This window comes from Lolium rigidum, chromosome 3 (assembly GCF_022539505.1).
Source record: "Lolium rigidum isolate FL_2022 chromosome 3, APGP_CSIRO_Lrig_0.1, whole genome shotgun sequence".
Lineage (NCBI taxonomy): Eukaryota > Viridiplantae > Streptophyta > Magnoliopsida > Poales > Poaceae > Lolium > Lolium rigidum.
In genome coordinates this window covers 159608363-159619541 of record NC_061510.1, presented here as the reverse complement: position 1 = coordinate 159619541, position 11179 = coordinate 159608363, and positions in this window count along the sequence as shown.

The window sequence follows — 11179 nt, the reverse complement described above, 5'->3', positions numbered from 1 at the left end:
ACATGGTATTCTCTATCCATCGGATCCCGACAAACACAACATATAGAATTACGGATAGATGATCTTGATCATGTTAGGCAGCTCACAAGATCCAACAATGAAGCACAATGAGGAGAAGACAACCATCTAGCTACTGCTATGGACCCATAGTCCAGGGGTGAACTACTCACTCATCACTCCGGAGGCGACCATGGCGGTGTAGAGTCCTCCGGGAGATGAATCCCCTCTCCCGGCGAGGGTGCGGAGGAGATCTCCGGAATCCCCCGAGATGGGATCGGCGGCGGCGGCGTCTCGGTAAGGTTTTCCGTATCGTGGTTTTTCGCATCGGGGGTTTCGCGACGGAGGCTTTAAGTAGGCGGAAGGGCGAGTCGGGGGCCGGACGAGGGGGCCACACCATAGGGCGGCGCGGGCCCCCCGGGCCGCGCGGCCCTGTGGTTTGGCCACCTCGTGGCCCCACTTCGTGTGTTCTTCGGTCTTCGGAAGCTCCGTGGAAAAATAGGACCCCGGGTCTTCGTTTCGTCCAATTCGAGAATATTTCGTTACTAGGATTTCGAAACCAAAAACAGCGAGAAAACGAGAACGCACTTCGGCATCTTGTTAATAGGTTAGTTCCGAGAAAATGCACGAATATGACATAAAGTGTGCATAAAACATGTAGGTATCATCAATAATATGGCATAGAACATAAGAAATTATCGATACGTCGGAGACGTATCAAGCATCCCCAAGCTTAGTTACGCTGCGTCCCGAGCGAGGTAAAACGATAACAAAGATAATTTCTGAAGTGATATGCCATCATAACCTTGATCATACTATTTGTAAACATATGTAGTGGATGCAGCGATCAAAACAATGGTGATGACATGAGTAAACGGGTGAATCATATAGCAAAGACTTTTCATGAATAGTACTTCAAGACAAGTATTAATGAGTCTTGCATAAGAGTTAACTCATAAAGCAATAAATCAAAGTAAAGGTATTGAAGCAACACAAAGGAAGATTAAGTTTCAGCGGTTGCTTTCAACTTGTAACATGTATATCTCATGGGTAATTGTCAACATAGAGTAATATAACAAGTACAATATGCAAGTATGTAGGAATCAATGCACGGTTCACACAAGTGTTTGCTTCTTGAGGTGGAGAGAAATAGGTGAACTGACTCAACATAAAAGTAAAGAGAATGGTCCTTCAAAGAGGAAAGCATCGATTGCTATATTTGTGCTAGAGCTTTTATTTTGAAAACATGAAACAATTTTGTCAACGGTAGTAATAAAGCATATGAGTTATGTACATTATATCTTACAAGTTGCAAGTCTCATGCATAGTATACTAATAGTGCCCGCACCTTGTCCTAATTAACTTGGACTACCGGATCTTTGCAATGCACATGTTTTGACCAAGTGTCACAATGGGGTACCTCCATGCCGCCTGTACAAAGGTCTAAGGAGAAAGCTCGCATTTTGGATTTCTCGCTTTTGATTATTCTCAACTTAGACATGCATACCGGGACAACATGGACAACAGATAATGGACTCCTCTTTAATGCATAAGCATGTGGCAACAATTATTATTCTCATAAGAGATTGAGGATATATGTCCAAACTGAAACTTCCACCATGAATCATGGCTTTAGTTAGCGGCCCAAAGTTCTTCTCTAACAATATGCATGCTCCAACCATGAAGGTGGTAGATCTCTCTTGCTTCAGACAAGACGGACATGCATAGCAACTCACATGATATCCAACAAAGAATAGTTGATGGCGTCCCCAGAAACATGGTTATCGCACAACAAGCAACTTAATAAGAGATAAAGTGCATAAGTACATATTCAATACCACAATAGTTTTTAAGCTATTTGTCCCATGAGCTATATATTGCAAAGGTGAATGATGGAATTTTAAAGGTAGCACTCAAGCAATTTACTTTGGAATGGCGGATAAATACCATGTAGTAGGTAGGTATGGTGGACACAAATGGCATAGTGGTTGGCTCAAGGATTTTGGATGCATGAGAAGTATTCCCTCTCGATACAAGGTTTAGGCTAGCAAGGTTATTTGAAACAAACACAAGGATGAACGGTACAGCAAAACTCACATAAAAGACATATGGTAAACATTATAAGACTCCATACCGTCTTCCTTGTTGTTCAAAACTCAATACTAGATGTTATCTAGACTCTAGAGAAACCAAATATGCAAATCAAATTAGCAAGCTCTAAGTATTTCTTCATTAATTGGTGCAAAGTATATGATGCAAGAGCTTAAACATGAGCACAACAATTGCCAAGTATCAAATTATCCAAGACATTATAGCAATTTACTACATGTAGTATTTTCCAATTCCAACCATATAACAATTTAACGAAGAAGAACTTCGCCATGAATACTATGAGTAGAGCCTAAGGACATATTTGTCCATATGCAACAGCGGAGCGTGTCTCTCTCCCATAAAGTGAATGCTAGGATCCATTTTATTCAAACAAAACAAAAAAACAAAAACAAACCGACGCTCCAAGCAAAGTACATAAGATGTGGCCGAATAAAAATATAGTTTCGGGGGAGGAACACTGATAATGTTGTCGATGAAGAAGGGGATGCCTTGGGCATCCCCAAGCTTAGACGCTTGAGTCTTCTTAGAATATGCAGGGGTGAACCACCGGGGCATCCCCAAGCTTAGAGCTTTCACTCTCCTTGATCATATTGCATCATACTCCTCTCTTGATCCTTGAAAACTTCCTCCACACCAAACTCGAAACAACTCATTAGAGGGTTAGTGCATAATAAAAATTCACATGTTCAGAGGTGACACAATCATTCTTAACACTTCTGGACATTGCATAAAGCTACTGGACATTAGTGGATCAAAGAAATTCATCCAACATAGCAAAAGAGGCAATGCGAAATAAAAGACAGAATCTGTCAAAAACAGAACAGTCCGTAAAGATGGATTTTATTAGGCCACCAGACTTGCTCAAACGAAAATGCTCAAATTGAATGAAAGTTGCGTACATATCTGAGGATCATGCTCGTAAATTGGCGTAATTTTCTGAGCTACCTACAGGGAGATAGACCCAGATTCGTGACAGACAAAGAAATCCGGAACTGCGCGAGTAATCCAAATCTAGTACTTACTTTTCTATCAAAGACTTTACTTGGCACAACAAAACATAAAACTAAGATAAGGAGAGGTTGCTACAGTAGTAAACAACTTCCAAGACACAAATATAAAACAAAAATACTGGAGTAAAAACATGGGTTGTCTCCCATAAGCGCTTTTCTTTAACGCCTTTCGGCTAGGCGCGGAAAGTGTAACTCAAGTAACATCAAGAGACGAAGCATCAACATCATAATTTGTTCTAATGATAGAATCATAAGGTACCTTCATTCTCTTTCTAGGGAAGTGTTCCATACCTTTCTTGAGAGGAAATTGATATTTAATATTACCTTCCTTCATATCAATAGTAGCACCAACGGTTCGAAGAAAAGGTCTTCCCAATATAATGGGGCAAGATGCATTGCATTCAATATCCAAGACAACAAAATCAACGGGGACAAGGTTATTGTTAACCATAATATGAACATTATCAACTTTCCCCAAAGGTTTCTTTTTAGCATTATCAGCGAGATTAACATCCAAATAACAAGTTTTTCAATGGTGGCAAGTCAAGCATATCATAGACTTTTTTAGGCATAACAGAAATACTTGCACCAAGATCACATAAAGCATTACAATCAAAATCTTTGACTCTCATTTCAATGATGGGCTCCCAACCATCCTCTAGCTTTCTAGGAATAGAAGTTTCAAGTTTTAGTTTCTCTTCTCTAGCTTTTATGAGAGCATTTGTAATATGTTTTGTGAAAGCCAAATTTATAGCACTAGCATTGGGACTTTTAGCAAGTTTTTGTAAGAACTTTATAACTTCAGAGATGTGGCAATCATCAAAATCTAAATCATTACAATCTAAAGCAATGGGATTATCATCCCCAAGGTTGGAAAAAATTTCAGCAGTTTTATCACAGGCAGTTTCAGCAGTTTTAGCAGTTTCAGGTAGTTTTGCGCGCTTTGCACTAGGAGTAGAAGCATTGCCAACACCAATTATTTTACCATTGATAGTAGGAGGTGCAGCAACATATGAAGAATCAACATTACTTGTGGTGGTAATAGTCCAAACTTTAGCTACATTTTCTTTTTAGCTAGTTTTTCATTTTCTTCTCTATCCCACCTAGCTCGCAGTTCAGCCATTAATCTTATATTCTCATTAATTCTAACTTGGATGGCATTTGCTGTAGTAACAATTTTATTTTCAATATCCCTATTAGGCATAACTTTCGATTTCAAAAGATCAACATCAGAGGCAAGACTATCAACTCTAGAAACAAGAATATCAATTTTATTGAGCTTTTCCTCAACAGATTTGTTAAAGGCAGTTTGTGTACTAATAAATTATTTAAGCATGGCTTCAAGTCCAGGGGGTGTATTCCTATTATTGTTGTAAGAATTCCCATAAGAATTAGCATAACCGTTACCATTATTATAAGGATATGGCCTATAGTTATTACTAGAATTGTTCCGATAAGCATTGTTGTTGAAATTATTATTTTTAATGAAGTTTACATCAACATGTTCTTCTTGGGCAACCAATGAAGCTAATGGAACATTATTAGGATCAACATTAGTCCTATCATTCGCAAGCATAGACATAATAGCATCAACTTTATCATTCAAGGAAGAGGATTCTTCAACAGAATTTACCTTCTTACCTTGTGGAGCTCTTTCCGTGTGCCATTCAGAGTAATTAACCATCATATTATCAAGAAGCCTTGTTGCTTCACCAAGAGTGATGGACATAAAGGTACCTCCAGTAGCTGAATCCAATAAATTCCGCGAAGAAAAATTTAGTCCTGCATAGAAGGTTTGGATGATCATCCAAGTAGTCGGTCCATGGGTTGGGCAATTTTTAACCAGAGATTTCATTCTTTCCCAAGCTTGAGCAACATGTTCATTATCCAATTGTTTAAAATTCATTATGCTACTCCTCAAAGATATAATTTTAGCAGGGGGATAATATCTACCAATAAAAGCATCCTTGCATTTAGTCCATGAATCAATACTATTCTTAGGCGAGAGATAGCAACCAATCTTTAGCTCTTCCTCTTAATGAGAAAGGGAACAATTTTAATTTTATAATGTCACCATCTACATCTTTATACTTTTGCATTTCACATAGTTCAACAAAATTATTGAGATGGGCAGCGAGCATCATCGGAACTAACACCGGAAAATTGCTCTCGCATAACAAGATTAAGTAAAGCAGGTTTAATTTCAAAGAATTCTGCTGTAGTAGCAGGTGGAGCAATAGGTGTGCATAAGAAATCATTATTATTTGTGCTAGTGAAGTCACACAACTTATTATTTTCAGGGGTAGCCATTTTAGCAATAGTAAATAAAGCAAACTAGATAAAGTAAATGCAAGTAAACTAATTTTTTTGTGTTTTTGATATAGCAAACAAGATAGCAAATAAAGTAAAGCTAGCAACTAATTTTTTTGTGTTTTGATATAATGCAGCAAACAAAGTAGTAAATAAAATAAAGCAAGACAAAAACAAAGTAAAGAGATTGAGAAGTGGAGACTCCCCTTGCAGCGTGTCTTGATCTCCCCGGCAACGGCGCCGAGAAAATATGCTTGATGGCGTGTATTTCACACGTTCGTTGGGCAACCCCAAGAGGAAGGTATGATGCGCACAGCAGCAAGTTTTCCCTCAGAAAGAAACCAAGGTTTATCGAACCAGGAGGAGCCAAGAAGCACGTTGAAGGTTGATGGCGGCGGGATGTAGTGCGGCGCAACACCGGAGATTCCGGCGCCAACGTGGAACCTGCACAACACAACCAAAGTACTTTGCCCCAACGAAACGAGTGAGGTTGTCAATCTCACCGGCTTGCTGTAACAAAGGATTAACCGTATTGTGTGGAAGATGATTGTTTGCGAGAGAAAATAGTAAAAACAAGTATTGCGACGAGATTTGTATTTCAGTATTAAAGAATGGACCGGGGTCCACGGTTCACTAGAGGTGTCTCTCCCATAAGATAAAAGCATGTTGGGTGAACAAATTACGATCGGGCAATTGACAAATAGAGAGGCATAACAATGCACATACATGACATGATAAGTATAGTGAGATTTAATTGGGCATTACGACAAAGTACATAGACCGCCATCCAACTGCATCTATGCCTAAAAAGTCCACCTTCAGGTTATCGTCCGAACCCCCTCCGAGTATTAAGTTGCAAAGCAACGGACAATTGCATTAAGTATGGTGCGTAATGTAATCAACAACTACATCCTCGGACATAGCGCCAATGTTTTATCCCTAGTGGCAACAGGCACAACACAACCTTAGGGGTTTACTGTCACTCCCCGGGTGTCAATGCGGGCATGAACCCACTATCGAGCATAAATACTCCCTCTTGGAGTTAAAAGTAAAAACTTGGCCGAGCCTCTACTAGAAACGGAGAGCATGCAAGATCATAAACAACACATGTATAATAACTTGATAATTAACATGACATGGTATTCTCTATCCATCGGATCCCGACAAACACAACATATAGAATTACGGATAGATGATCTTGATCATGTTAGGCAGCTCACAAGATCCAACAATGAAGCACAATGAGGAGAAGACAACCATCTAGCTACTGCTATGGACCCATAGTCCAGGGGTGAACTACTCACTCATCACTCCGGAGGCGACCATGGCGGTGTAGAGTCCTCCGGGAGATGAATCCCCTCTCCGGCAGGGTGCCGGAGGAGATCTCCAGAATCCCCCGATATGGGATTGGCGGCGGCGGCGTCTCAGTAAGGTTTTCCGTATCGTGGTTTTTCGCATCATGGGTTTCGCGACGGAGGCTTTAAGTAGGCGGAAGGGCAGAGTCGGGGGCCAGACGAGGGGGCCACACCATAGGGCGGCGCGGGCCCCCCCTGGGCCGCGCGGCCCTGTGGTTTGGCCACCTCGTGGCCCCACTTCGTGTGTTCTTCGGTCTTCCGGAAGCTCCGTGGAAAAATAGGACCACGGGTCTTCGTTTCGTCCAATTCCGAGAATATTTCGTTACTAGGATTTCTGAAACCAAAAACAGCGAGAAAACGAGAACCGGCACTTCGGCATCTTGTTAATAGGTTAGTTCCAGAAAATGCACGAATATGACATAAAGTGTGCATAAAACATGTAGGTATCATCAATAATATGGCATAGAACATAAGAAATTATCGATACGTCGGAGACGTATCATTTACGTGTATGCCATGCAGGAAACTAAGCGAGGCATCATCCAACACCTTCCTGACCAGGTATAGGTCAGGTGGCACGCCCTTGCGACAGCATCGGACGTGCGACCAGAAGGCTTTGCGGGCCGTCGCTCCGAGGGACTAGGGCCAGCCGCAGCCCTGAGTTGTTCCCGGCTCTACGGTGTTGCCAGTCGCTGCCCGCCGGTGGGTTTCTGACCGCAACACATTCTGGCACGCCCGGTGGGACAGTCTTCGACATCTACCGCATCGCCATCTACATCCGAGATGGCGGAAAGAACTCCGGTCAAGTACGAGGACCTGACTGACGAGCTCAAGAAGAAGCATGACGAGATCAAGGCAGTCCTCGAAGCCGAACTCATCGGCTCTTTCCACAGAACCCGCTCCCATGGCGTCAGGTGGAAGGGGTTCTCACCTGAAGGCGCACTCGATGGAGTGGACCTATCCGCTCCGTCAGAAGAACGCACCAGGTCACTGCGTCAGGAGATCAACTACATGGTGGCTCATTCGCTGCACCGCCACTCTGAGAGCCTGGTGAACACTTTAGAGCGACGACTGGCAACACCGCATCGCCATCTACATCTGAGATGGCGGAAAGCACTCCGGTCAAGTACGAGGATCTGACTGACGAGCTCAAGAGGAAACATGACGAGATCAAGACAGTCCTCGAGGCCGAACTCATCGGCTCCTTTGAAAAGACCCGTTCACATGATGTCAAGCTCCATGGGAACGCACGTCCGTGGCTTGGCGTCAACATGGTGGATCTCAGCCACTCCTTGAGGGAGACAGGGCTCTCTTTTGGTGTCAACATGGCAGGGCTGGCCAGCCGCCATGACAAAGACAAGGCAGAGAGCAGCCAATCCCGGGGCAAGGATAAAGAGGAGGCCGATCCGCGCGACCGGCCCCATGATATGAACGACGACAGGTACAATCGTCACGCTAGAGGGAGGTCAAGGGAACATGATGACGTGGATAGGCACTGGGACTGCCCCTTCTTCAGACACTGCTGGGATTCAGGAATGAGCCGATTGCCCACAATCGGCAACTGCCCAGAATGCAAACAAAGGAAGGGGTATACAGCTAACGTGTCCGTGTTCGAACGTCTAGGGCCTCTCCCGCCTCGGTACAGACAAGTTGAGCCTGCTCAGGTGGAAGATCTCGAGGAACTAGAGGACGATGATGAAGAAGACAGGTATCATCGGCCAAGGTGGTGCCCCGATGGGCTCAGCCGTTCCCAGAAGCGAAGGGTTCAGCGACTACGTGGATTGGAGGAAGCTGAAAGGTTATACCTACACACGTTGAGGAAGGCGCGGCCTGACTTGGCCGCTAAAATTCAGCGAACCCTGGACGAAGAAGGTCGGCCACAAAGAAGAGAATGGCGCCCCAAGCAAAGGAAAGCCGATGATGAAACATCGGCTGGCACGAACATGGTGTTTATCCTTCCAGCGGAGTTTAGTGCTCCAGGATTTGACGAAGCACCCGTGGCACAACTTGACTGCGGCCCACGGCCGGTCATCTTCGAGAAGCCACGAGAAAGAAGCTACAGGCATCTGAAGGCCCTATACTTGCGAGGTTACATCAATGGGCAGCCTGTCAACAAGATGTTGGTAGACACCGGAGCGGCAGTTAACATTATGCCATACTCCATGCTACGTCGGTTAGGATGCTCCAGCTCGGATCTGATCAAGACGAACGTGACACTGAGCGATTTCAACGGACAAGCATCTGACGCACAAGGTATTCTGAGTGTGGATCTGACCGTAGGAAGGAAAACTCGTCCCTACGACGTTCTTCATCGTCGACAAGCAAGAGTACCTATGCTCTGTCCTGCTAGGGAGAGATTGGATCCACGCCAACTGTTGCATTCCATCCACAATGCACCAGTGCCTAATACAGTGGGATGGAGATGAAGTAGAAGTCGTCCACGCAGATGATTCAGCCGAGATTTCGACGGCTGGCATGAAAGTTTGGGAGACATCAGGACAAGAGCCACTCTCAGGCATCAATTTGGACGACTGCGAGCGCATCGACGTGACAAAGAATGGGGTTAGGCTGGTTTTACCCACCGGCCTGACCGTGTAACAAGAGCAACATCGATGGACAAATGTGGCGATGCCGATCCAAGTGATCGGCCCCAGGGATTTATGGAGGAACATTGCAAAAACCTTCATCGAGCAAGCAACGTGGAGGCCGATTCCAGCAATCGGCCAAAATTATCCTCAACGTACGTTTTGTCTGTGTTCGGCGTTGATCCAATAGATGCCTGAAAAGCCGATACCATCAAATTACTTGACAGAATCGGCTCGGGGGGCACATAGAAGGATCATAGAAGGATAGAACACGAGGATACGGGTTTGAAGCGAGTCAAGATATATTCTGTGATAAAGTATGGGGGCCGATACGTGAGCAAATCGGCCGTAAAAAATCTAAAAATTTTAAGCACAGCCGATGTGCAGACATCGACTTAAGGGTGGCTCAGCGGTGCCAGCAGAAGCGAGCAAGTCTGAGGGATCGTAACCCTGACTAACGAAGAGAGCAGCATAAACATGCAAGTCAGGGTAAGGATAAGCCCAACGAAGGGAACGTACCTCTTCTAGGACCATGAGGACGGCCGATGATGAAGCAATCGGCTATGGCATTTTCGCCTGGAGCGTGGCCAAGATGGCGACTTGGTAGTTGTTACTTTCGAGGGTTGTTGCGTCCAGAGATTGTGGAGAACATCAAGACTTCATCAACATTCTCACCGGAAGTTGCACCAGGATGCCAAAGATGATGAGCCGATAGGAGCAGCAAGGCGCAAGAGTTGAACTGGAAAAGCTCGGGGGCAGCTCGCCCTGGAGATTCTTTGTTCTGGCGAGCCGATTTTGTTGAAATCGGCTGGCTCACTATTTTCCTCGCTCTGACTGAGGCTCGGGGGGCAGCTTGCCCTGAAGGATCCTTTGCTACAGGAAGCCGATTTTGTTGGAATCGGCTGGCTCTGCATCACAACTTGTCTGAAGAATGGTGCGGATGTTGCAAAATTATCGGTTTCAGACATGCAAGTCGATTCAGACGACAAACCCAGAGCTCTGTTGAAGACACCTGCCCAAAACCAGATTGCCAGCCTACTGGGTCGGCTGGTAAGATTCATAATCAGGTTTTATGATCCTTTTTGAGGTGTTTCATGATGCAAAGCCGATGCACAGTCATCGACTCTAGTACAAGCACGCAAAGTTGCCAGGTTGCCAGTTCGGCAGGGCTATCAGGGGAGTGTTGGCATACAAGACAGCCTTTTGCTCATTGAACTGTGGGTGATCATCTGCAGTATCGGCTGACAACGGAAGAAAGGTGATCGACCGGTTGGCCCCGCATGATAGCTCTCTCGCACATGATCGAGCCCGGGTCTCGTTTATCCGAATTACGTGTCCTCATCACTGTTTTCACCTCGGCCGAGGCTCGGGGGCAGCTCGGCCTCGTGGATACTCTGTTTTTAGAAGCCGATTGGAGAGTCATTGGCTGGTCCCGCAACGCAATTACTCTCAAAGGCGATGAGTTCTTGCAAAAGAGAGATCCATCATCACCGATGGAGAATTGACTCTGGGCTATCTGGTTGCTGTAAAGGAACAGAACAGGGGATATCTGTACTACAGGAGTCTCGGTTTCAACGGCAAGTTGTTTCAGCAGCGGTTTTAGGACTCTTTGGAAGGCGTTGGTCTGCCTCATTGTCCACCAGGGCTCCGATTCATTAGTCAAAGAGATGAAGAATGGATCATGAGTGTAATATCCCAGGTATTGGGGTTACAAAAATAGAGGAAACAGATGTGTGCATTGCATTCATGCATAGAAAATCTGGGGAATTTCGCGCTTTAAAGTAAAACAGTCACAGTAACTGAAGTTTCA